Source organism: Aedes albopictus, chromosome 2, assembly GCF_035046485.1.
Source record: "Aedes albopictus strain Foshan chromosome 2, AalbF5, whole genome shotgun sequence".
NCBI lineage: Eukaryota > Metazoa > Arthropoda > Insecta > Diptera > Culicidae > Aedes > Aedes albopictus.
In genome coordinates, this window is record NC_085137.1 from 496,692,040 (window position 1) to 496,719,051 (window position 27,012).

Genomic DNA, 27,012 nt, shown 5'->3' on the forward strand with positions numbered 1-27,012 from the left:
TTTCACTGGCTGGCTGGCTCGTTGTTTTCATTTTTTCCTTTGTTTAATTGTCAAAATGCGTGGACATGGTCGCTTTCCGACAGGACGCTTACACCACACCGCGGACAGTCCGACACAGGTGCACGGAGAAAAATCCTTGGAAAAATCTAAATGCTTCATACCGAGCTTGTTTCTGAAGGAATTTCCGAGCTCCCCACACAGAAAAAACTGGTGTAATATTATTGACCAATCCAAATTCCTGTGTGGTAGTGCCCGGATAAAAACTAACCATAGGGTATTTGGTGAAAACCATTCCTGTACCATACAGTGTACCAGCTACAATATAGTGTATTGTAATGGAATGGTTCGCTAAAAGCTTTGCACATTGGTAGCTATTATACATTTACATCCGATCTCTATGTAACAATATATTATACTGTTTTTCTTACGTTTGAACCATTCACTATTCCGAAACAATCTTTTTCCGTGCATTTTTAATTTTTTATTCAGTTTATGATTTTTTCCGTGCTTTGTTTTGTTGATGTCCGTGACATTTTGTTGCAAAGGAAATGAAAGAGAAAAAAGTGAATAAGTTGAAACATCTATTTAAAGTCAATAAAATGTTTAAATAAAGTGGTAAACCAGGTGTCCTAAGGACTGCATATCCAAGAGATATGGTGGGCTAGGTATGTAGAGTGCGATGAGAGGAATACGAATGTAGGCCAACCCGGAAAGACGCAGGCCAGATTACTGTAAATCAGTGGATGAGTTCAACAATATTCTTTCTCTTCTTCTCTCATGTGTTGTACAACAACCGAATTAAATGCGATTTATCTTTGACATTTTTAACATAAGGGCTGAACTGGACACTAAAACGACTTCTGAAATAAGTTCGTCTTCGCTTTTTAACCTAACTTATAGTTGAATCGAACTTGACAGTTTTCTCATGAGTTGTTATGTACACATTTCATAGTTCAGTCAAATTGGAGTTTCAATATTGCAATAATGGTTAAGCACGCTGTAATGATACTTATGTACCTCGCCACCCACTTCATGCAACTACATTAGTGGTCTAATAACACTTAGCGCGCTAGGCATAGTTCCATCATGCCGCTCAAAGTGTTGCCACAAATAATGCTTAGTTTGCAAAACCCGGTTATCTGGCTGGTGGGACATGGGAGCTTAAGCTTCAACTGTTAATGCAATCAGAGGCTACTCAGACTTAGACGAGTTTAGGTTAGTTTGGCTAGAACTGCCATTATCGAAGGAACATGACGAGATAATATAACATTATATGGTTTATCTAATGTAAAACAATACAACATAACAAAAGAGAACCATTCCAAAACCATGATTAAATTTATAACCAGTAGTGAAATTACAATTAAAAACAATATATTTACGGTACATTTTATTGTTTGAAACCATACGTGTACCATACAATGTACGGTATATTAAAGCCCACGTATCAGTATTTCGAACAATTCATTTACAATAAAATGTATGGTTTTGTAAAAAAATATATATGGAGAAAAATATTTTTTTATATTGTTACGATACTTAACAACCCGTATAGTATATTCACAGAGAACAGACATCCAAGTCCAGTTCCAAAACTGTGTAAGGAATTTAACGGCCATTTGAAATCAACAACACAAGTGGCAATAGCGTGGCGCTGCAATCGGTTAATTTCCCATACTAATTGAATTCACCACTTGAAATGTTTCAATTCACCACTGACTGTGGCAATATGGTGTTTGGTGGCGTTAGTGTTGTCATCGTGTATTGGTTTGCAACCTTACTCAAGTAAAGATTCAAATCCTTACACAACTTTCCGAATGCAATTTGTTCTTGCCTGGATGTCTGTTCTCTGTGGTATATTGTAAAAATCTCATTTACAATTCACTGTATGGTGTCTAACATTACATCTTATTGTTTTTGTATTTTTTATTTTTACAGTGGTGTTTATTGTAACAATATGGTTTTAAATAGTACTGTTACAATACAACATTCGGTTTTTCTACTGTATTTTTTATTCGGGTGGTTTGTGTTCAGATTTACCGTGTTAATCTATCTGTAAGAACTTTGTAAACATCTTTTGTTCTCACGTATATGGATAGGCTTGCAGTAGGTTTCGTGAGACTTTTTTTGGACAACTCAATATCTGAACGGGCCGGCGAAGCTGGCCCGCAATTCAACGGGCCGGCGAAGCTGGCCCGCAATTCAACTCGTCGAAAAACTTATCGTTTACTGTTTTACATGCATGTTTGTTGGTATTTGTGAAATCGCGTTTGACAGATCGTTTTGTATACATCTAATCTGACGTTTCTTGTCAGTTAAAATTTTGAATTTTGTCTCGTTCAGCTTACGCCAATTTCAGTTCAGATAAAATAATAAAATTTAATAGTTAACATAAACCGAAAAAAGTGAAAATTATCACTGGTAATATAGTACGCAAAACCTAACAAACCTATCGGTAAATTAATTACCGATTCTACGGAATGTCGCATTCCGCGTGCCCAGTACCTTAGCCGCATTCCATTCCAACGTTTTAATATTGAATGATGCCTTCAGAGTCGGAAGAGTGCTCGTTGCTGACGAGGCCCCAGACGCGGACGAAGCTGACCATCAACTTGTACGGCCAAGCGGTGGAAAGTTTCCTTCGCACCGAGGATCGCGAAAAAAACGGGAAGAAAAAAAGTTGAACAAATTTGCCATGCAGGCTCTGGTGCGGGCGTAGGTCGGAGACCATCATGTTCCGCCCAAAAATTTGAAAGTGGTTCCGCAGCATAGGGTTCGGAGCAGCGCCGGAAAGAGTCCACTAGTGAAGAGAAGAAAGTACTGGAGTACACGCAGCACACCAACTCAAAGATTTATAAACGCATACGTTCCGTTCGTGGATATTAACACCGCTAGCCATGATGGTCTCCAATAGCGGAAGGTCCGAAAGAGCTTGAAACTATTGAGAAATCATCATGTCTACAGGTCGTAAGCCCTGATAAAGTGTGGAACGTTTTGATGGCTGTGATCCCTGACCATCATGTCAAAACCCAGGGATACCCAAGTGACCATACTGTTAGGGTGTAGGGGTTGCATGTGTGAGGCGCATATATTGACAGGCATTGCTATGGACCGTTAGGGCTGAGTAGGGTCGAAGAATGGATCTACGATTGCTGAATTATACTGAAAAACTCGTGATTCAGCAGTGGTGGCACCGCTTTCCGCTTTTGTTCGGCCTTGGTGGTTTGTGTGGGGTGGTGCGTGTCGGTGTGTGTGTGCTTTGTGCGTGTGGTGCTTACGGCTTCAGCAGGGTGGTTACTTGGGTAGTGTGGGAGAATTGGGTTTGGGACTGAGGGGGTCGTCGTTGATAAGGCCGACATCATTGAGTGCTCAGTGTTGGCGGTTGTATTGGTGACGATTTCTTCAGCCTTAAGATCTCATTTATACCACGCACAGATTTTTGGGAAGAGGGAGTACTTTGTAATGCAAGAGAGGGACTTAAACTCTGCGTTACGGGTTGGGCGAGGTCATGCAGATAGACTCAACCCAGGTGACCGTGCGGCTCGGACAGTGATGCATGAATGAGTGCGGTGTGGGTGAGGTGCGCTGCCCTGTGGGTGCAGTTGAGTCCGGGTTGGAGTGGAAAGAGACCCTTCTCTACTCTAGGTCGGGTTCGGTTGTACGGGCGTGGTAGTGTTTGTCTTATTTGTGCCGTGTTGTGCGTGATTTGCGGCTCGAGCTGTGTGGTTACTTGGGAAGTATTGTGCTCTGTAATCTAGATTTTGGTTTTAAGGTGAAGCTAAGGCTGGGCTGTGCCTCGGATTTGTTGGGCGCAGGTCGGGAGAGCTGGTGGCAGTTTGTGCTGGGGGGTTTACTCGATTGGTTATTCACTGATGGTGGCCAGTCGATCGACTTATCGGCGCTGCCTGTCATTTGGTTCTTGGGGTTTGTGCTCTCGAGGTTCGGGGCGTTGCTTCGTTGTATCTTCGCTTTAATACTAATATTCCTTGTTTGATTTAACTGACTGTTTTCTACAGGCGTTTAACTCATTCTATTTCATAGATTGCCAAATTTAAGGGTAATGGTTCAATAGGGTGTTAGCTATCAGAGTGGATTAGAACGAGTTGGCGCCTACAATACACCAACACTGACACACACACTCCAATACTTACACGCACACATGCACCTACAACTAGCTGTAAAAGACCAGTGGGCGGGACAATGGTGCCTACCCAACAGTTGTAGGTGGGGTGTTTGGCTTAGCTACATGACTTGGTCCGGCAAGCCCATAAACATCAATTGGTAGACGTATTGCCTAGTGAAAAGACAACGCAGATGGGCGAAAGCCAGGGGATGCGTTGATAATAGCAGAATAGCAGAATAGCAGAATAGCATACGTTCCGTTCGTGGATATCAATCTTATGGAGAAGTTTTTTTTATTCGCTTTCGGATTGCTACAGTCTGCTGCGCTGGAGTTGGTCGCCAAACAGAAGCGAGATTTTGTGCAGTGGATCCGACCTCAGCGAAAACCCGGTGATCGCAGGGGAACATGCGGATTTCTACCACCAGATGGTGGTTTCGGATTGTAGCTTCGGCGGTACTTGTACGAGAAGGAAGTGTTGATTTTTTATCCTTGTGGAAAGTATTGGATCCGGATGCACGTCAATGAGATATCGAAAGGACTTTATTGGCGACTGATTGCCCCTTTCTCGGATGGAAAAAGCCTTCAAGAAGCTAATGGGAGGATACGAATTTCCCGGATCTAACAGAGTAAGTTTTGGGTTTTCTCGTTATTTTTTTAAAACATTTTTTTTTTAAGAAAGGGATATGAACTTCGAAAAAGAAATTATCAATGATCACGGAAATACAAAGTTGAAGATAAAATTAAAATTAAATTTAGTTTCCCTTCCCTAGGGGTCGGCTGTAAAGACATAAAACCCGGTAATTTTTTGCGGGTTTTACCGTTTTTTTGTCCTTTTTCGGCTTTTCTTTTATATTTCGGCTTGGCAAAACTAATGTCACTCCCTCGGCATAATATCGACCTGTACACTTCGACGGGATGGATCCCAGAAAGAGTGTCGATTAGATCAAAAGATCCGGACTTCAACGCCGGTGCCATTTCAATCGACTAGGGAAGGCCTTGGTGTCTCCTTGGTTACTTTGATACTTGATATCAAGTGTCTTTAAAGCTTAGGTGTACTCCATATTCTATTTCAGATTCGTTCTGAGCTTAATGTTGTCGTTCATCATTTGATGTCACCTAAGTGTATTTGATGCTTAGGTGTGATCTTGATTTTATTTCAGATTCGTTCTGAGCTTAATGTTGTCGTTCATCATTTGATGTCACCTAAATGTATTTGATGCTTAGGTGTGATCTAGATTTTATTTCAGATTCGTTCTGAGCTTAATGTTGTCGTTCATCATTTGATGTCACCTAAGTGTATTTGATGCTTAGGTGTGATCTTGATTTTATTTCAGATTCGTTCTGAGCTTAATGTTGTCGTTCATCATTTGATGTCACCTAAGTGTATTTGATGCTTATGTGTGATCTTGACTTTATTTCAGATTCGTTCTGAGCTTAATGTTGTCGTTCATCATTTGATGTCACCTAAGTGTATTTGATGCTTAGGTGTAAACTAGACTTTATTTCAGATTCGTTCTGAGCTTAATGTTGTCGTTCATCATTTGATGTCACCTAAGTGTATTTGATGCTTATGTGTAAACTAGATTTTATTTCAGATTCGTTCTGAGCTTAATGTTGTCGTTCATCATTTGATGTCACCTAAATGTATTTGATGCTTAGGTGTGATCTAGATTTTATTTCAGATTCGTTCTGAGCTTAATGTTGTCGTTCATCATTTGATGTCACCTAAATGTATTTGATGCTTAGGTGTGATCTAGATTTTATTTTCAGATTCGTTCTGAGCTTAATGTTGTCGTTCATCATTTGATGTCACCTAAGTGTATTTGATGCTTAGGTGTGATCTTGATTTTATTTCAGATTCGTTCTGAGCTTAATGTTGTCGTTCATCATTTGATGTCACCTAAGTGTATTTGATGCTTATGTGTGATCTTGACTTTATTTCAGATTCGTTCTGAGCTTAATGTTGTCGTTCATCATTTGATGTCACCTAAGTGTATTTGATGCTTAGGTGTAAACTAGACTTTATTTCAGATTCGTTCTGAGCTTAATGTTGTCGTTCATCATTTGATGTCACCTAAGTGTATTTGATGCTTATGTGTAAACTAGATTTTATTTCAGATTCGTTCTGAGCTTAATGTTGTCGTTCATCATTTGATGTCACCTAAATGTATTTGATGCTTAGGTGTGATCTAGATTTTATTTTCAGATTCGTTCTGAGCTTAATGTTGTCGTTCATCATTTGATGTCACCTAAGTGTATTTGATGCTTATGTGTAAACTAGATTTTATTTCAGATTCGTTCTGAGCTTAATGTTGTCGTTCATCATTCGATGTCACCTAAGTGTATTTGATGCTTAGGTGTAAACTAGACTTTATTTCAGATTCGTTCTGAGCTTAATGTTGTCGTTCATCATTTGATGTCACCTAAGTGTATTTGATGCTTATGTGTAAACTAGATTTTATTTCAGATTCGTTCTGAGCTTAATGTTGTCGTTCATCATTTGATGTCACCTAAATGTATTTGATGCTTAGGTGTGATCTAGATTTTATTTTCAGATTCGTTCTGAGCTTAATGTTGTCGTTCATCATTTGATGTCACCTAAGTGTATTTGATGCTTAGGTGTGATCTAGATTTTATTTCAGATTCGTTCTGAGCTTAATGTTGTCGTTCATCATTTGATGTCACCTAAGTGTATTTGATGCTTATGTGTGATCTAGATTTTATTTCAGATTCGTTCTGAGCTTAATGTTGTCGTTCATCATTTGATGTCACCTAAGTGTATTTGATGCTTAGGTGTGATCTTGATTTTATTTCAGATTCGTTCTGAGCTTAATGTTGTCGTTCATCATTTGATGTCACCTAAGTGTATTTGATGCTTAGGTGTGATCTTGATTTTATTTCAGATTCGTTCTGAGCTTAATGTTGTCGTTCATCATTTGATGTCACCTAAGTGTATTTGATGCTTAGGTGTGATCTTGATTTTATTTCAGATTCGTTCTGACCTTAATGTTGTCGTTCATCATTTGATGTCACCTAAGTGTATTTGATGCTTATGTGTGATCTTGACTTTATTTCAGATTCGTTCTGAGCTTAATGTTGTCGTTCATCATTCGATGTCACCTAAGTGTATTTGATGCTTAGGTGTGATCTAGATTTTATTTTCAGATTCGTTCTGAGCTTAATGTTGTCGTTCATCATTCGATGTCACCTAAGTGTATTTGATGCTTAGGTGTAAACTAGATTTTATTTTCAGATTCGTTCTGAGCTTAATGTTGTCGTTCATCATTCGATGTCACCTAAGTGTATTTGATGCTTAGGTGTAAACTAGACTTTATTTCAGATTCGTTCTGAGCTTAATGTTGTCGTTCATCATTTGATGTCACCTAAGTGTATTTGATGCTTATGTGTAAACTAGATTTTATTTCAGATTCGTTCTGAGCTTAATGTTGTCGTTCATCATTCGATGTCACCTAAGTGTATTTGATGCTTAGGTGTGAACTAGATTTTATTTCAGATTCGTTCTGAGCTTAATGTTGTCGTTCATCATTTGATGTCACCTAAATGTATTTGATGCTTAGGTGTGATCTAGATTTTATTTGCAGATTCGTTCTGAGCTTAATGTTGTCGTTCATCATTCGATGTCACCTAAGTGTATTTGATGCTTAGGTGTGATCTTGATTTTATTTGCAGATTCGTTCTGAGCTTAATGTTGTCGTTCATCATTTGATGTCACCTAAGTGTATTTGATGCTTATGTGTAAACTAGATTTTATTTCAGATTCGTTCTGAGCTTAATGTTGTCGTTCATCATTTGATGTCACCTAAGTGTATTTGATGCTTAGGTGTGATCTAGATTTTATTTCAGATTCGTTCTGAGCTTAATGTTGTCGTTCATCATTTGATGTCACCTAAGTGTATTTGATGCTTAGGTGTGATCTTGATTTTATTTCAGATTCGTTCTGAGCTTAATGTTGTCGTTCATCATTCGATGTCACCTAAGTGTATTTGATGCTAAAATCTAGTTTACACCTGATTTTATTTCAGATTCGTTCTGAGCTTAATGTTGTCGTTCATCATTTGATGTCACCTAAGTGTATTTGATGCTTAGGTGTGATCTAGATTTTATTTTCAGATTCGTTCTGAGCTTAATGTTGTCGTTCATCATTCGATGTCACCTAAGTGTATTTGATGCTTAGGTGTGAACTAGATTTTATTTCAGATTCGTTCTGAGCTTAATGTTGTCGTTCATCATTTGATGTCACCTAAGTGTATTTGATGCTTATGAACTAGATTTTATTTCAGATTCGTTCTGAGCTTAATGTTGTCGTTCATCATTTGATGTCACCTAAGTGTATTTGATGCTTATGTGTAAACTAGATTTTATTTCAGATTCGTTCTGAGCTTAATGTTGTCGTTCATCATTTGATGTCACCTAAATGTATTTGATGCTTAGGTGTGATCTAGATTTTATTTGCAGATTCGTTCTGAGCTTAATGTTGTCGTTCATCATTTGATGTCACCTAAGTGTATTTGATGCTTATGTGTAAACTAGATTTCATTTCAGATTCGTTCTGAGCTTAATGTTGTCGTTCATCATTTGATGTCACCTAAGTGTATTTGATGCTTAGATGTAAACTAGATTTTATTTCAGATTCGTTCTGAGCTTAATGTTGTCGTTCATCATTTGATGTCACCTAAGTGTATTTGATGCTTAGGTGTGATCTTGATTTTATTTCAGATTCGTTCTGAGCTTAATGTTGTCGTTCATCATTTGATGTCACCTAAGTGTATTTGATGCTTATGTGTGATCTTGACTTTATTTCAGATTCGTTCTGAGCTTAATGTTGTCGTTCATCATTTGATGTCACCTAAGTGTATTTGATGCTTAGGTGTGATCTAGATTTTATTTTCAGATTCGTTCTGAGCTTAATGTTGTCGTTCATCATTCGATGTCACCTAAGTGTATTTGATGCTTATGTGTAAACTAGATTTTATTTCAGATTCGTTCTGAGCTTAATGTTGTCGTTCATCATTTGATGTCACCTAAATGTATTTGATGCTTAGGTGTGATCTTGATTTTATTTCAGATTCGTTCTGAGCTTAATGTTGTCGTTCATCATTTGATGTCACCTAAGTGTATTTGATGCTTATGTGTGATCTTGACTTTATTTCAGATTCGTTCTGAGCTTAATGTTGTCGTTCATCATTTGATGTCACCTAAGTGTATTTGATGCTTAGGTGTGATCTAGATTTTATTTTCAGATTCGTTCTGAGCTTAATGTTGTCGTTCATCATTCGATGTCACCTAAGTGTATTTGATGCTTAGGTGTAAACTAGACTTTATTTCAGATTCGTTCTGAGCTTAATGTTGTCGTTCATCATTTGATGTCACCTAAGTGTATTTGATGCTTATGTGTAAACTAGATTTTATTTCAGATTCGTTCTGAGCTTAATGTTGTCGTTCATCATTTGATGTCACCTAAATGTATTTGATGCTTAGGTGTGATCTAGATTTTATTTTCAGATTCGTTCTGAGCTTAATGTTGTCGTTCATCATTTGATGTCACCTAAGTGTATTTGATGCTTAGGTGTGATCTAGATTTTATTTCAGATTCGTTCTGAGCTTAATGTTGTCGTTCATCATTTGATGTCACCTAAGTGTATTTGATGCTTATGTGTGATCTAGATTTTATTTCAGATTCGTTCTGAGCTTAATGTTGTCGTTCATCATTTGATGTCACCTAAGTGTATTTGATGCTTAGGTGTGATCTTGATTTTATTTCAGATTCGTTCTGAGCTTAATGTTGTCGTTCATCATTTGATGTCACCTAAGTGTATTTGATGCTTAGGTGTGATCTTGATTTTATTTCAGATTCGTTCTGAGCTTAATGTTGTCGTTCATCATTTGATGTCACCTAAGTGTATTTGATGCTTAGGTGTGATCTAGATTTTATTTCAGATTCGTTCTGAGCTTAATGTTGTCGTTCATCATTTGATGTCACCTAAGTGTATTTGATGCTTAGGTGTGATCTTGATTTTATTTCAGATTCGTTCTGACCTTAATGTTGTCGTTCATCATTTGATGTCACCTAAGTGTATTTGATGCTTATGTGTGATCTTGACTTTATTTCAGATTCGTTCTGAGCTTAATGTTGTCGTTCATCATTTGATGTCACCTAAGTGTATTTGATGCTTAGGTGTGATCTAGATTTTATTTCAGATTCGTTCTGAGCTTAATGTTGTCGTTCATCATTCGATGTCACCTAAGTGTATTTGATGCTTATGTGTAAACTAGATTTTATTTCAGATTCGTTCTGAGCTTAATGTTGTCGTTCATCATTTGATGTCACCTAAATGTATTTGATGCTTAGGTGTGATCTTGATTTTATTTCAGATTCGTTCTGAGCTTAATGTTGTCGTTCATCATTTGATGTCACCTAAGTGTATTTGATGCTTATGTGTGATCTTGACTTTATTTCAGATTCGTTCTGAGCTTAATGTTGTCGTTCATCATTTGATGTCACCTAAGTGTATTTGATGCTTAGGTGTGATCTAGATTTTATTTTCAGATTCGTTCTGAGCTTAATGTTGTCGTTCATCATTCGATGTCACCTAAGTGTATTTGATGCTTAGGTGTGAACTAGATTTTATTTCAGATTCGTTCTGAGCTTAATGTTGTCGTTCATCATTTGATGTCACCTAAGTGTATTTGATGCTTATGTGTAAACTAGATTTTATTTCAGATTCGTTCTGAGCTTAATGTTGTCGTTCATCATTTGATGTCACCTAAGTGTATTTGATGCTTAGGTGTGATCTTGATTTTATTTCAGATTCGTTCTGAGCTTAATGTTGTCGTTCATCATTTGATGTCACCTAAGTGTATTTGATGCTTAGGTGTGATCTAGATTTTATTTCAGATTCGTTCTGAGCTTAATGTTGTCGTTCATCATTTGATGTCACCTAAGTGTATTTGACGCTTAGGTGTGATCTTGATTTTATTTCAGATTCGTTCTGAGCTTAATGTTGTCGTTCATCATTCGATGTCACCTAAGTGTATTTGATGCTTAGGTGTAAACTAGATTTTATTTCAGATTCGTTCTGAGCTTAATGTTGTCGTTCATCATTTGATGTCACCTAAGTGTATTTGATGCTTAGGTGTGATCTTGATTTTATTTCAGATTCGTTCTGAGCTTAATGTTGTCGTTCATCATTCGATGTCACCTAAGTGTATTTGATGCTTAGGTGTGAACTAGATTTTATTTCAGATTCGTTCTGAGCTTAATGTTGTCGTTCATCATTTGATGTCACCTAAGTGTATTTGATGCTTAGGTGTGATCTAGATTTTATTTTCAGATTCGTTCTGAGCTTAATGTTGTCGTTCATCATTCGATGTCACCTAAGTGTATTTGATGCTTAGGTGTGAACTAGATTTTATTTCAGATTCGTTCTGAGCTTAATGTTGTCGTTCATCATTTGATGTCACCTAAGTGTATTTGATGCTTATGTGTAAACTAGATTTTATTTCAGATTCGTTCTGAGCTTAATGTTGTCGTTCATCATTTGATGTCACCTAAGTGTATTTGATGCTTAGGTGTGATCTTGATTTTATTTCAGATTCGTTCTGAGCTTAATGTTGTCGTTCATCATTCGATGTCACCTAAGTGTATTTGATGCTTAGGTGTGAACTAGATTTTATTTCAGATTCGTTCTGAGCTTAATGTTGTCGTTCATCATTCGATGTCACCTAAGTGTATTTGATGCTTAGGTGTAAACTAGATTTTATTTCAGATTCGTTCTGAGCTTAATGTTGTCGTTCATCATTCGATGTCACCTAAGTGTATTTGATGCTTAGGTGTGAACTAGATTTTATTTCAGATTCGTTCTGAGCTTAATGTTGTCGTTCATCATTTGATGTCACCTAAGTGTATTTGATGCTTATGTGTAAACTAGATTTTATTTCAGATTCGTTCTGAGCTTAATGTTGTCGTTCATCATTTGATGTCACCTAAGTGTATTTGATGCTTAGGTGTGATCTAGATTTTATTTTCAGATTCGTTCTGAGCTTAATGTTGTCGTTCATCATTCGATGTCACCTAAGTGTATTTGATGCTTAGGTGTGAACTAGATTTTATTTCAGATTCGTTCTGAGCTTAATGTTGTCGTTCATCATTTGATGTCACCTAAGTGTATTTGATGCTTAGGTGTAAACTAGATTTTATTTCAGATTCGTTCTGAGCTTAATGTTGTCGTTCATCATTTGATGTCACCTAAGTGTATTTGATGCTTAGGTGTGATCTTGATTTTATTTCAGATTCGTTCTGAGCTTAATGTTGTCGTTCATCATTTGATGTCACCTAAGTGTATTTGATGCTTATGTGTAAACTAGATTTTATTTCAGATTCGTTCTGAGCTTAATGTTGTCGTTCATCATTTGATGTCACCTAAATGTATTTGATGCTTAGGTGTGATCTAGATTTTATTTTCAGATTCGTTCTGAGCTTAATGTTGTCGTTCATCATTTGATGTCACCTAAGTGTATTTGATGCTTAGGTGTGATCTTGATTTTATTTCAGATTCGTTCTGAGCTTAATGTTGTCGTTCATCATTTGATGTCACCTAAGTGTATTTGATGCTTATGTGTGATCTTGACTTTATTTCAGATTCGTTCTGAGCTTAATGTTGTCGTTCATCATTTGATGTCACCTAAGTGTATTTGATGCTTAGGTGTGATCTAGATTTTATTTTCAGATTCGTTCTGAGCTTAATGTTGTCGTTCATCATTCGATGTCACCTAAGTGTATTTGATGCTTAGGTGTAAACTAGATTTTATTTTCAGATTCGTTCTGAGCTTAATGTTGTCGTTCATCATTCGATGTCACCTAAGTGTATTTGATGCTTAGGTGTAAACTAGACTTTATTTCAGATTCGTTCTGAGCTTAATGTTGTCGTTCATCATTTGATGTCACCTAAATGTATTTGATGCTTAGGTGTGATCTAGATTTTATTTTCAGATTCGTTCTGAGCTTAATGTTGTCGTTCATCATTCGATGTCACCTAAGTGTATTTGATGCTTAGGTGTGAACTAGATTTTATTTCAGATCATTTGATGTCACCTAAATGTATTTGATGCTTAGGTGTGATCTAGATTTTATTTGCAGATTCGTTCTGAGCTTAATGTTGTCGTTCATCATTCGATGTCACCTAAGTGTATTTGATGCTTAGGTGTAAACTAGACTTTATTTCAGATTCGTTCTGAGCTTAATGTTGTCGTTCATCATTTGATGTCACCTAAATGTATTTGATGCTTAGGTGTGATCTAGATTTTATTTTCAGATTCGTTCTGAGCTTAATGTTGTCGTTCATCATTCGATGTCACCTAAGTGTATTTGATGCTTAGGTGTAAACTAGACTTTATTTCAGATTCGTTCTGAGCTTAATGTTGTCGTTCATCATTTGATGTCACCTAAGTGTATTTGATGCTTAGGTGTGAACTAGATTTTATTTCAGATCATTTGATGTCACCTAAATGTATTTGATGCTTAGGTGTGATCTAGATTTTATTTTCAGATTCGTTCTGAGCTTAATGTTGTCGTTCATCATTCGATGTCACCTAAGTGTATTTGATGCTTAGGTGTGAACTAGATTTTATTTCAGATTCGTTCTGAGCTTAATGTTGTCGTTCATCATTTGATGTCACCTAAGTGTATTTGATGCTTAGGTGTGAACTAGATTTTATTTCAGATTCGTTCTGAGCTTAATGTTGTCGTTCATCATTTGATGTCACCTAAGTGTATTTGATGCTTATGTGTAAACTAGATTTTATTTCAGATTCGTTCTGAGCTTAATGTTGTCGTTCATCATTTGATATCACCTAAATGTATTTGATGCTTAGGTGTGATCTAGATTTTATTTTCAGATTCGTTCTGAGCTTAATGTTGTCGTTCATCATTTGATGTCACCTAAGTGTATTTGATGCTTAGGTGTGATCTAGATTTTATTTCAGATTCGTTCTGAGCTTAATGTTGTCGTTCATCATTTGATGTCACCTAAGTGTATTTGACGCTTAGGTGTGATCTTGATTTTATTTCAGATTCGTTCTGAGCTTAATGTTGTCGTTCATCATTCGATGTCACCTAAGTGTATTTGATGCTTAGGTGTAAACTAGATTTTATTTCAGATTCGTTCTGAGCTTAATGTTGTCGTTCATCATTTGATGTCACCTAAGTGTATTTGATGCTTAGGTGTGATCTTGATTTTATTTCAGATTCGTTCTGAGCTTAATGTTGTCGTTCATCATTCGATGTCACCTAAGTGTATTTGATGCTTAGGTGTGAACTAGATTTTATTTCAGATTCGTTCTGAGCTTAATGTTGTCGTTCATCATTTGATGTCACCTAAGTGTATTTGATGCTTAGGTGTGATCTAGATTTTATTTTCAGATTCGTTCTGAGCTTAATGTTGTCGTTCATCATTCGATGTCACCTAAGTGTATTTGATGCTTAGGTGTGAACTAGATTTTATTTCAGATTCGTTCTGAGCTTAATGTTGTCGTTCATCATTTGATGTCACCTAAGTGTATTTGATGCTTATGTGTAAACTAGATTTTATTTCAGATTCGTTCTGAGCTTAATGTTGTCGTTCATCATTTGATGTCACCTAAGTGTATTTGATGCTTAGGTGTGATCTTGATTTTATTTCAGATTCGTTCTGAGCTTAATGTTGTCGTTCATCATTCGATGTCACCTAAGTGTATTTGATGCTTAGGTGTGAACTAGATTTTATTTCAGATTCGTTCTGAGCTTAATGTTGTCGTTCATCATTCGATGTCACCTAAGTGTATTTGATGCTTAGGTGTAAACTAGATTTTATTTCAGATTCGTTCTGAGCTTAATGTTGTCGTTCATCATTTGATGTCACCTAAGTGTATTTGATGCTTATGTGTAAACTAGATTTTATTTCAGATTCGTTCTGAGCTTAATGTTGTCGTTCATCATTTGATGTCACCTAAGTGTATTTGATGCTTAGGTGTGATCTAGATTTTATTTTCAGATTCGTTCTGAGCTTAATGTTGTCGTTCATCATTCGATGTCACCTAAGTGTATTTGATGCTTAGGTGTGAACTAGATTTTATTTCAGATTCGTTCTGAGCTTAATGTTGTCGTTCATCATTTGATGTCACCTAAGTGTATTTGATGCTTAGGTGTGATCTAGATCATGGTTTCCCAAACTGTGGGTCGCGACCCCCCAGGGGGGTCGCCAGTCTTCGTCCAGGGGGTCGCAAGGGACAATAAAATATTTTACTGTAACAGACAACAAATGAGGGAATTTCTATGGGGGGTCGCGAAAACTACGTCTGGTGGCAAAAGGGGGTCGCGCGACCTGAAAGTTTGGGAACCTATGATCTAGATTTTATTTTCAGATTCGTTCTGAGCTTAATGTTGTCGTTCATCATTCGATGTCACCTAAGTGTATTTGATGCTTAGGTGTAAACTAGATTTTATTTTCAGATTCGTTCTGAGCTTAATGTTGTCGTTCATCATTCGATGTCACCTAAGTGTATTTGATGCTTAGGTGTAAACTAGACTTTATTTCAGATTCGTTCTGAGCTTAATGTTGTCGTTCATCATTTGATGTCACCTAAGTGTATTTGATGCTTAGGTGTGATCTTGATTTTATTTCAGATTCGTTCTGAGCTTAATGTTGTCGTTCATCATTTGATGTCACCTAAGTGTATTTGATGCTTATGTGTGATCTTGACTTTATTTCAGATTCGTTCTGAGCTTAATGTTGTCGTTCATCATTTGATGTCACCTAAGTGTATTTGATGCTTAGGTGTGATCTAGATTTTATTTTCAGATTCGTTCTGAGCTTAATGTTGTCGTTCATCATTCGATGTCACCTAAGTGTATTTGATGCTTAGGTGTAAACTAGATTTTATTTTCAGATTCGTTCTGAGCTTAATGTTGTCGTTCATCATTCGATGTCACCTAAGTGTATTTGATGCTTAGGTGTAAACTAGACTTTATTTCAGATTCGTTCTGAGCTTAATGTTGTCGTTCATCATTTGATGTCACCTAAATGTATTTGATGCTTAGGTGTGATCTAGATTTTATTTTCAGATTCGTTCTGAGCTTAATGTTGTCGTTCATCATTTGATGTCACCTAAGTGTATTTGATGCTTATGTGTAAACTAGATTTTATTTCAGATTCGTTCTGAGCTTAATGTTGTCGTTCATCATTTGATGTCACCTAAGTGTATTTGATGCTTAGGTGTGATCTTGATTTTATTTCAGATTCGTTCTGAGCTTAATGTTGTCGTTCATCATTCGATGTCACCTAAGTGTATTTGATGCTTAGGTGTAAACTAGATTTTATTTCAGATTCGTTCTGAGCTTAATGTTGTCGTTCATCATTCGATGTCACCTAAGTGTATTTGATGCTTATGTGTAAACTAGATTTTATTTCAGATTCGTTCTGAGCTTAATGTTGTCGTTCATCATTTGATGTCACCTAAGTGTATTTGATGCTTAGGTGTGATCTTGATTTTATTTCAGATTCGTTCTGAGCTTAATGTTGTCGTTCATCATTTGATGTCACCTAAGTGTATTTGATGCTTAGGTGTGATCTTGATTTTATTTCAGATTCGTTCTGAGCTTAATGTTGTCGTTCATCATTCGATGTCACCTAAGTGTATTTGATGCTTAGGTGTAAACTAGATTTTATTTCAGATTCGTTCTGAGCTTAATGTTGTCGTTCATCATTTGATGTCACCTAAGTGTATTTGATGCTTAGGTGTGATCTTGATTTTATTTCAGATTTGTTCTGAGCTTAATGTTGTCGTTCATCATTCGATGTCACCTAAGTGTATTTGATGCTTAGGTGTAAACTAGATTTTATTTCAGATTCGTTCTGAGCTTAATGTTGTCGTTCATCATTTGATGTCACCTAAGTGTATTTGATGCTTAGGTGTGATCTAGATTTTATTTTCAGATTCGTTCTGAGCTTAATGTTGTCGTTCATCATTCGATGTCACCTAAGTGTATTTGATGCTTAGGTGTAAACTAGATTTTATTTCAGATTCGTTCTGAGCTTAATGTTGTCGTTCATCATTTGATGTCACCTAAGTGTATTTGATGCTTAGGTGTGATCTAGATTTTATTTTCAGATTCGTTCTGAGCTTAATGTTGTCGTTCATCATTCGATGTCACCTAAGTGTATTTGATGCTTAGGTGTGAACTAGATTTTATTTCAGATTCGTTCTGAGCTTAATGTTGTCGTTCATCATTTGATGTCACCTAAGTGTATTTGATGCTTATGTGTAAACTAGATTTTATTTCAGATTCGTTCTGAGCTTAATGTTGTCGTTCATCATTTGATGTCACCTAAGTGTATTTGATGCTTAGGTGTGATCTTGATTTTATTTCAGATTCGTTCTGAGCTTAATGTTGTCGTTCATCATTCGATGTCACCTAAGTGTATTTGATGCTTAGGTGTGAACTAGATTTTATTTCAGATTCGTTCTGAGCTTAATGTTGTCGTTCATCATTCGATGTCACCTAAGTGTATTTGATGCTTAGGTGTAAACTAGATTTTATTTCAGATTCGTTCTGAGCTTAATGTTGTCGTTCATCATTTGATGTCACCTAAGTGTATTTGATGCTTATGTGTAAACTAGATTTTATTTCAGATTCGTTCTGAGCTTAATGTTGTCGTTCATCATTTGATGTCACCTAAGTGTATTTGATGCTTAGGTGTGATCTAGATTTTATTTTCAGATTCGTTCTGAGCTTAATGTTGTCGTTCATCATTCGATGTCACCTAAGTGTATTTGATGCTTAGGTGTGAACTAGATTTTATTTCAGATTCGTTCTGAGCTTAATGTTGTCGTTCATCATTTGATGTCACCTAAGTGTATTTGATGCTTAGGTGTAAACTAGATTTTATTTCAGATTCGTTCTGAGCTTAATGTTGTCGTTCATCATTTGATGTCACCTAAGTGTATTTGATGCTTAGGTGTGATCTTGATTTTATTTCAGATTCGTTCTGAGCTTAATGTTGTCGTTCATCATTTGATGTCACCTAAGTGTATTTGATGCTTATGTGTAAACTAGATTTTATTTCAGATTCGTTCTGAGCTTAATGTTGTCGTTCATCATTCGATGTCACCTAAGTGTATTTGATGCTTAGGTGTAAACTAGATTTTATTTCAGATTCGTTCTGAGCTTAATGTTGTCGTTCATCATTTGATGTCACCTAAGTGTATTTGATGCTTAGGTGTGATCTTGATTTTATTTCAGATTCGTTCTGAGCTTAATGTTGTCGTTCATCATTTGATGTCACCTAAGTGTATTTGATGCTTAGGTGTGATCTAGATCATGGTTTCCCAAACTGTGGGTCGCGACCCCCCAGGGGGGTCGCCAGTCTTCGTCCAGGGGGTCGCAAGGGACAATAAAATATTTTACTGTAACAGACAACAAATGAGGGAATTTCTATGGGGGGTCGCGAAAACTACGTCTGGTGGCAAAAGGGGGTCGCGCGACCTGAAAGTTTGGGAACCTATGATCTAGATTTTATTTTCAGATTCGTTCTGAGCTTAATGTTGTCGTTCATCATTCGATGTCACCTAAGTGTATTTGATGCTTAGGTGTAAACTAGATTTTATTTTCAGATTCGTTCTGAGCTTAATGTTGTCGTTCATCATTCGATGTCACCTAAGTGTATTTGATGCTTAGGTGTAAACTAGACTTTATTTCAGATTCGTTCTGAGCTTAATGTTGTCGTTCATCATTTGATGTCACCTAAGTGTATTTGATGCTTAGGTGTGATCTTGATTTTATTTCAGATTCGTTCTGAGCTTAATGTTGTCGTTCATCATTTGATGTCACCTAAGTGTATTTGATGCTTATGTGTGATCTTGACTTTATTTCAGATTCGTTCTGAGCTTAATGTTGTCGTTCATCATTTGATGTCACCTAAGTGTATTTGATGCTTAGGTGTGATCTAGATTTTATTTTCAGATTCGTTCTGAGCTTAATGTTGTCGTTCATCATTCGATGTCACCTAAGTGTATTTGATGCTTAGGTGTAAACTAGACTTTATTTCAGATTCGTTCTGAGCTTAATGTTGTCGTTCATCATTTGATGTCACCTAAATGTATTTGATGCTTAGGTGTGATTTAGATTTTATTTTCAGATTCGTTCTGAGCTTAATGTTGTCGTTCATCATTCGATGTCACCTAAGTGTATTTGATGCTTAGGTGTGAACTAGATTTTATTTCAGATTCGTTCTGAGCTTAATGTTGTCGTTCATCATTTGATGTCACCTAAATGTATTTGATGCTTAGGTGTGATCTAGATTTTATTTGCAGATTCGTTCTGAGCTTAATGTTGTCGTTCATCATTCGATGTCACCTAAGTGTATTTGATGCTTAGGTGTGATCTTGATTTTATTTGCAGATTCGTTCTGAGCTTAATGTTGTCGTTCATCATTTGATGTCACCTAAGTGTATTTGATGCTTATGTGTAAACTAGATTTTATTTCAGATTCGTTCTGAGCTTAATGTTGTCGTTCATCATTTGATGTCACCTAAGTGTATTTGATGCTTAGGTGTGATCTTGATTTTATTTCAGATTCGTTCTGAGCTTAATGTTGTCGTTCATCATTCGATGTCACCTAAGTGTATTTGATGCTTAGGTGTAAACTAGATTTTATTTCAGATTCGTTCTGAGCTTAATGTTGTCGTTCATCATTCGATGTCACCTAAGTGTATTTGATGCTTATGTGTAAACTAGATTTTATTTCAGATTCGTTCTGAGCTTAATGTTGTCGTTCATCATTTGATGTCACCTAAGTGTATTTGATGCTTAGGTGTGATCTTGATTTTATTTCAGATTCGTTCTGAGCTTAATGTTGTCGTTCATCATTTGATGTCACCTAAGTGTATTTGATGCTTAGGTGTGATCTTGATTTTATTTCAGATTCGTTCTGAGCTTAATGTTGTCGTTCATCATTCGATGTCACCTAAGTGTATTTGATGCTTAGGTGTAAACTAGATTTTATTTCAGATTCGTTCTGAGCTTAATGTTGTCGTTCATCATTTGATGTCACCTAAGTGTATTTGATGCTTAGGTGTGATCTTGATTTTATTTCAGATTTGTTCTGAGCTTAATGTTGTCGTTCATCATTCGATGTCACCTAAGTGTATTTGATGCTTAGGTGTAAACTAGATTTTATTTCAGATTCGTTCTGAGCTTAATGTTGTCGTTCATCATTTGATGTCACCTAAGTGTATTTGATGCTTAGGTGTGATCTAGATTTTATTTTCAGATTCGTTCTGAGCTTAATGTTGTCGTTCATCATTCGATGTCACCTAAGTGTATTTGATGCTTAGGTGTAAACTAGATTTTATTTCAGATTCGTTCTGAGCTTAATGTTGTCGTTCATCATTTGATGTCACCTAATTGTATTTGATGCTTATGCGTGATCTAGACTTTATTTCAGATTCGTTCTGAGCTTAATGTTGTCGTTCATCATTCGATGTCACCTAAGTGTATTTGATGCTTAGGTGTAAACTAGATTTTATTTCAGATTCGTTCTGAGCTTAATGTTGTCGTTCATCATTTGATGTCACCTAATTGTATTTGATGCTTATGTGTGATCTAGACTTTATTTCAGATTCGTTCTGAGCTTAATGTTGTCGTTCATCATTTGATGTCACCTAAGTGTATTTCGAGCTTGGGAGTAGATTAGAACCCATTTGATGGATAATATTATCCGAATCCACCCTCGGGTGATTTGTGCATCCTAAGCTTATTTCGAGCTTGGGAGTACATAAGAACCCATTTGATGCACAATATAACTTGAATGCACCCTCGGGTAATTTGTGTATCCTAAGCTTATTTCGAGCTTGGGAAACCATTTGATGCACAATATAACTTGAATGCACCCTTGGGTGATTTGTGCATCCTAAGCTTATTTCGAGCTTGGGAAACCATTTGATGCACAATATAACTTGAATGCACCCACGGGTGATTTGTGCATCCTAAGCTTATTTCGAGCTTGGGAGTACATAAGAACCCATATGATGCACAATATAACTTGAATGCACCCTCGGGTGATTTGTGCATCCTAAGCTTATTTCGAGCTTGGGAGTACATAAGAACCCATTTGATGCACAATATAACTTGAATGCACCCACGGGTGATTTATACATCCTAAGCTTATTTCGAGCTTGGGAGTACATAAGAACCCATTTGATGCAAAATATAACTTGAATGCACCCACGGGTGATTTGTGCATCCTAAGCTTATTTTGTGCTTGGGAAACCATTTGATGCACAATATAACTTGAATGCACCCACGGGTGATTTGTGCATCCTAAGCTTATTTCGAGCTTGGGAAACCATTTGATGCACAATATAACTTGAATGCACCCACGGGTGATTTGTGCATCCTAAGCTTATTTCGAGCTTGGGAGTACATAAGAACCCATATGATGCACAATATAACTTGAATGCACCCTCGGGTGATTTGTGCATCCTAAGCTTATTTCGAGCTTGGGAAACCATTTGATGCACAATATAACTTGAATGCACCCACGGGTGATTTGTGCATCCTAAGCTTATTTCGAGCTTGGGAACCCATATGATGCACAATATAACTTGAATGCACCCACGGGTGATTTGTGCATCCTAAGCTTATTTCGAGCTTGGGAGTACATAAGAACCCATTTGATGCAAAATATAACTTGAATGCACCCACGGGTGATTTGTGCATCCTAAGCTTATTTTGTGCTTGGGAAACCATTTGATGCACAATATAACTTGAATGCACCCACGGGTGATTTGTGCATCCTAAGCTTATTTCGAGCTTGGGAAACCATTTGATGCACAATATAACTTGAATGCACCCACGGGTGATTTGTGCATCCTAAGCTTATTTCGAGCTTGGGAGTACATAAGAACCCATATGATGCACAATATAACTTGAATGCACCCTCGGGTGATTTGTGCATCCTAAGCTTATTTCGAGCTTGAAAACCCATTTGATGCACAATATAACTTGAATGCACCCTCGGGTGATTTGTGCATCCTAAGTTTATTTCGAGCTTGGGAACCCATTTGATGCACAATATAACTTGAATGCACCCACGGGTGATATGTGCATCCTAAGCTTATCTCGGGCTTAGGAGTATACAGCTTGATTTTGTAATTAAAAGTTAGAACAAAAAAACTTCCTGAATAACAATATTTGTTTGTTTCTTGATTTCAGAAAACCGCCAGCCAGCCAAGACATTTTCCGCCCTGACAAGAACAAGGGTAAATTTCCTGCTGATCGACCAATTCCAATCATCAGTTCATCTGGTCGAATTCCCGGTCAAATAGGTCAATTCAGAGTTGAAGGTTGTCGATCCGGGCAAATTGGTTCCAAACCCAAGGACCACTTCCCCCAAGGTCAGCTGGGGAAAGCAAATAAAGAGCAGCTATTTGTGATAGAAATCACCACCGTCTGCGTCCAACCGGCCAAAGATTGTTCGGAATTGCTCTGTCACAAGATCGCCAGCATTATGTAAACAGGAGACTTGAGAATCACGACGTCAATCTGGTGGCAATCTGGAAGGCTCAGCGTATGATATCCAAAGCTGCCGACATCGCAGTGACCTGGACGCGTCGCAATTTCAATCGTTTTCTGAGGACGTTAAGAAGGAACATGACTTATACGAGGCCCATATGATGTCGCTGCTTTGGAAGATGGCTACGGGAAAGCTGACATTAATTCCGGGAAATGCGAAGTGTGTTGCAGGTAATTTTTAATTGAATTTAACTAGGGTGACGATGGGTATTATCGGCAGGTTTGTTCTCTTCGTCAGGGGGGGTTTTTGTCCGCCAAATTTTCTGAAACTTGGGCATATAGCTAATTCAGCTTGGCTGGGAAGGATTTGAGGCCAATTCTGAGTTCAACAGCTTTCAAAAAACCCCTCATGACGAAGAGAACAAAACTGCCGAAAATACACAATTTCCCCTATTAAAGTCAAAGAGAACCATTTTTATCGAGCTGGCTTTTGCAATCTGATATAGTCAGACAATCACAGGTTCCGTAATTATCTTGTTTTTGATCGAAGATAATGGGAGCTCAAGATAGTTTACATTACCAAAAGATTTTGTATCAACCGGTAATCGAATCCAGACACCATCAACACGATCTTCCAAAATATTTAACCCAAACTTAGCATCATACTCAGTACTCAATTTGGGGCGTTTGCAATCTCAAAGCATTTTTGCACAAATTTGGTCTTTGAAAATCATAGGATGATTTTTGCGAGTAAATATTTTTTTTTTTTTGAAACGCGTAATGGGTGAAACTAGCATCTTTGTTAGAAATAAAGTTAACAGGCGTGAGACATGACTTTATTCCAGAGGGATTATTGATAGTTGATAACTCCATTGAATCAGCCTCAAATGTTTGAACTTATGGTTTCAAATTATTGGAAAGACAGAATATTTTGATAACATTTGAAATTTTTCATCAATTTTCAAATTTCACTTTTTTTTAAAGAATTTTCTTAAAATTAGAGATTAGATGTAAAGATTACTGTGAATTAAGATATGATAATACTGAGGAGTTCTGATAATGTTTGACGGTATAAAAGCAGTTGAGGCAATTTCACTAATGCACGAATGTATGCTGTCCTGCCTTTTATATCCTTCAAAAGAAGAATAATAATAATGTTGACAAGTCCAAGGCTTGTGCAGTCTCTCCTGTGTGGTCCAATGACTACCCGTATTTATACTACCTTAGGTAGACACCTAGATATTTAGGTACTGCCATGAACAGTATTTCATGTAGGTAGATATCCTGTGCACACAACCATTAGGTAGACACTACAGTCTTTTCCCCTTTAGAAAACTTCAAAAAATAATGATACCACAAATAAACTGACGAGTCCGTCACTTTCAAAGAACATATCTGCTCGCTAACAAAACTACAAAAACAAAAACACGATTTCGCTATCCCAATACAGCAACTTTGCCAAAAAAGTACAAATAACACAAATGACAATTCCGCCACAAAAGAACAATTTCGTTCACCACAAAAAATAACATTTCGTTATTACCAAAACAAAAAGACAATTTCGTCAATGCAACATCGGCCAAAAAAGAACATTCTGTCCACAACATAATGGCAATTCTACCATAAAAGAACAATTCCGTTCTCCACAAAAATAACAATAATTGTTACAAATTATTTGTTATTACAACAACCTGAAAACCAAAAGGAAATAATTTCGGAATAACTCAAAAGAAATTACACGTTCCTTGATCCTCGTCGCCACTTTTATATCCTTCAAAAGAAGAATAATAATAATGTTGACAAGTCCAAGGCTTGTGCAGTCTCTCCTGTGTGGTCCAATGACTACCCGTATTTATACTACCTTAGGTAGACACCTAGATATTTAGGTACTGCCATGAACAGTATTTCATGTAGGTAGACTGCCCATAACCGCATAACAGTAACATTCAACAACAGTAGGCATTGGAGAAAATGGAAACCAAAGTTGCAACTTTGAATAGTATAGGAATGAATTGAAATTTTAAAAATTTCTCATAAATTTTTCATCAGTCGTATAGCAATCAAATTTTCTACAGCATTTCCTGTATGCTGGGGGAATTGTCAAAAAATAAATCGGACCTCAGTATGATTGATGTCACGCTTTAAAATCAATCTATTTTCCTAGTGTGACTGTTATGCGGTCACATTGCTCAATGAGACAAAATGACTTGGTATTTTTTTCATAAATCCTAGAACAAACTTCATTTTTTAATTCAGGTGGTCGAAAGCACTTGTGATTTGATGCTGATCCCCGATATTAACTCAATACCAGCAAAATATGCAAATGTTACAAATATGCGGTTATGGGCAGTAGATATCCTGTGCACACAACCATTAGGTAGACACTACACTGCCCTCTCCAGAAATTCCTCGATAATTTTTCCAGGAGTTCGCCGGAAATATCTTCAAGAGTTCCTCGGGAACTGCTCTAGGAGTTCCTTGGAAGTTCCTCGTGAATTCCTTTAGGAGTTTCCCGGGTATTCACCCATGAGTTCCTTGGGAATTGCTCCAGGAGCTCCTCGTAAATTCCTCCAGAAGTTCCTCGGGAAATCCTACTGAAATTCCATGGAAATTTATCCTGGAATTCCAGGGGACTTCCTCCTGGAAATCCACGGGAATTACTTCACAAGTTCCTAAGAAATTCCTCCAAGAGTTCCTCATGAATATCTTCAGAAATTACTGGAGATTTTCTCCAGGCGTTCCCCGGAAATATCTCAAGGATTTCCTCCAAAATTCTTCCTGGAGTTCCTCGGAAATTCTTCCAGGAGTTTCTTGGGAATTTCTCCAGGAGTTCCTCAGGAATTTCTCAAGAATTTTATCGACGATTCCTTCAGGAGCTTCCCGGAAATATCTTCAGGAGTTCCTTGTAAATTCCTCAACAGTTCCTCTATAATTCCGCCAGGTGTTTCTCAAAAATTCCTCTCTAGGAGTTCTTTCAGGGGGGAATTCTTCCAGGTGTTCCTCGGGAATTTCTCCAGCAGTTCCTCGGGAATTCCTTCGGAAGTTGCTCGGAAACTCCTCCTGGTGTTCCTCTGAATTCCTTCAGGAATTCCTTCAGGAGTCCCTCATAAATTCCTCCAGCAGTTCCTCGAGAATATCTCCACAAATTCCTCGATAATTCTTCCAGAAGTTCCTTGGAAATATCTCCAGGAGTTCTTTGGGAATTGCTCCAGGAGTTCCTCGGGAATTCCTTCAGGAGTTTCCCGGGAATTCACCCATGTGTTCCTCGGGAATTCCTCCAGAAGCTCCTCGCGAATTTCTCTAAGAGTTACCCGGAATATCTCCAGGAATTCCTTGTAAATTTCTCCAAGAGTTCCTCTGGAATTCGTCCTGGAGTTCCTCGGGAATTCCTTCTGAACATCCTCGGAGTTCCTCCAGGAATTCCTTCATGAGTTCCTCAGAAATTCCTCCAGCAGTTCCTCGAGAACATTCACAAAAATTCCTCGATAATTCCTCCAGGAGTTCTTCCGATCACGTTACGCGAGTTCCCGAAAGTCCCTCGGACTTGGTCCGGTTCTTTGTGTCCGCCGGTTGGGAACTTGTCAACCGCATTTCGTTGGGTACTCGGTCGGTTCGGTCCAACAAATTCTTGCAGGAGTTCCCCGGAAATATCTCCAGGAGTCCCTTGTAAATTCCTCCAAGAGTTCATCTGAAATTCATCCAGGAGTTCCTCGGAAATTCCTTTTGAACTTCCTCCAGGAGCTCCTCGGAAATTCCTTCTGAACTTACTCGGGAATTCCTTTTGGTGTTCCTCTGAGTTCGTCCAGGAATTCCTTCACTAGTTTCTCAAAAAATCCTCCAGCAGTTCCTCGAGAATATCTCCAGAAATTACTCGATAATTCCTCCAGGAGTTCCCCGAAAATATCTCCAGAAGTTTCTCTGAAATTCCTTCAGAAGTTCTTCGGGAATTCCTCCAGGAGTTCCTCAGTAATTCCTCCAGAAGGTCCTCGAGAATATCTTCAGAAATTCCTCCATAATTCCTCCAGGAATTCCCCGGAAATATCTCCAGAAGTTCCTCGAAAATTCCTTCAGGAGTTTCTCGGAAATTCTTCCAGGTGTTTTTCGGGAATTCCTCAAGGAGTTTCGCAGAAATTCCTCCTGCAGTTCCTTGAGAATATCTCCAGAAATTCCACGATAATTATTCCGAGAGTTCCCCGCAAATATCTCCAGGAGTTCCTCGGAAATTCTTCCTGGTGGTGCTCTGGATTCATTCAGAAATTCCTTCATGAGTTCCTCAGAAATACCTCCAACAGTTTCTCGAGTATATTTCCAAAAAATCCTC

At 37.4% G+C, this 27,012-nt stretch overlaps 1 long non-coding RNA gene across 1 annotated transcript in view; it reads left to right on the forward strand.

Moving 5' to 3' along the window:
* The first annotated feature begins 4,586 nt into the window (after positions 1 to 4,586).
* LOC115270409 (uncharacterized) overlaps positions 4,587 to 27,012 on the forward strand; it is a 30,111-nt gene continuing 7,685 nt past the window's right edge. The window contains exons 1-2 of the long non-coding RNA XR_003899198.2: positions 4,587 to 4,749; positions 22,392 to 22,922. This is a non-coding gene — a long non-coding RNA (uncharacterized LOC115270409). The remainder of the gene's footprint in view (positions 4,750 to 22,391; positions 22,923 to 27,012) is intronic.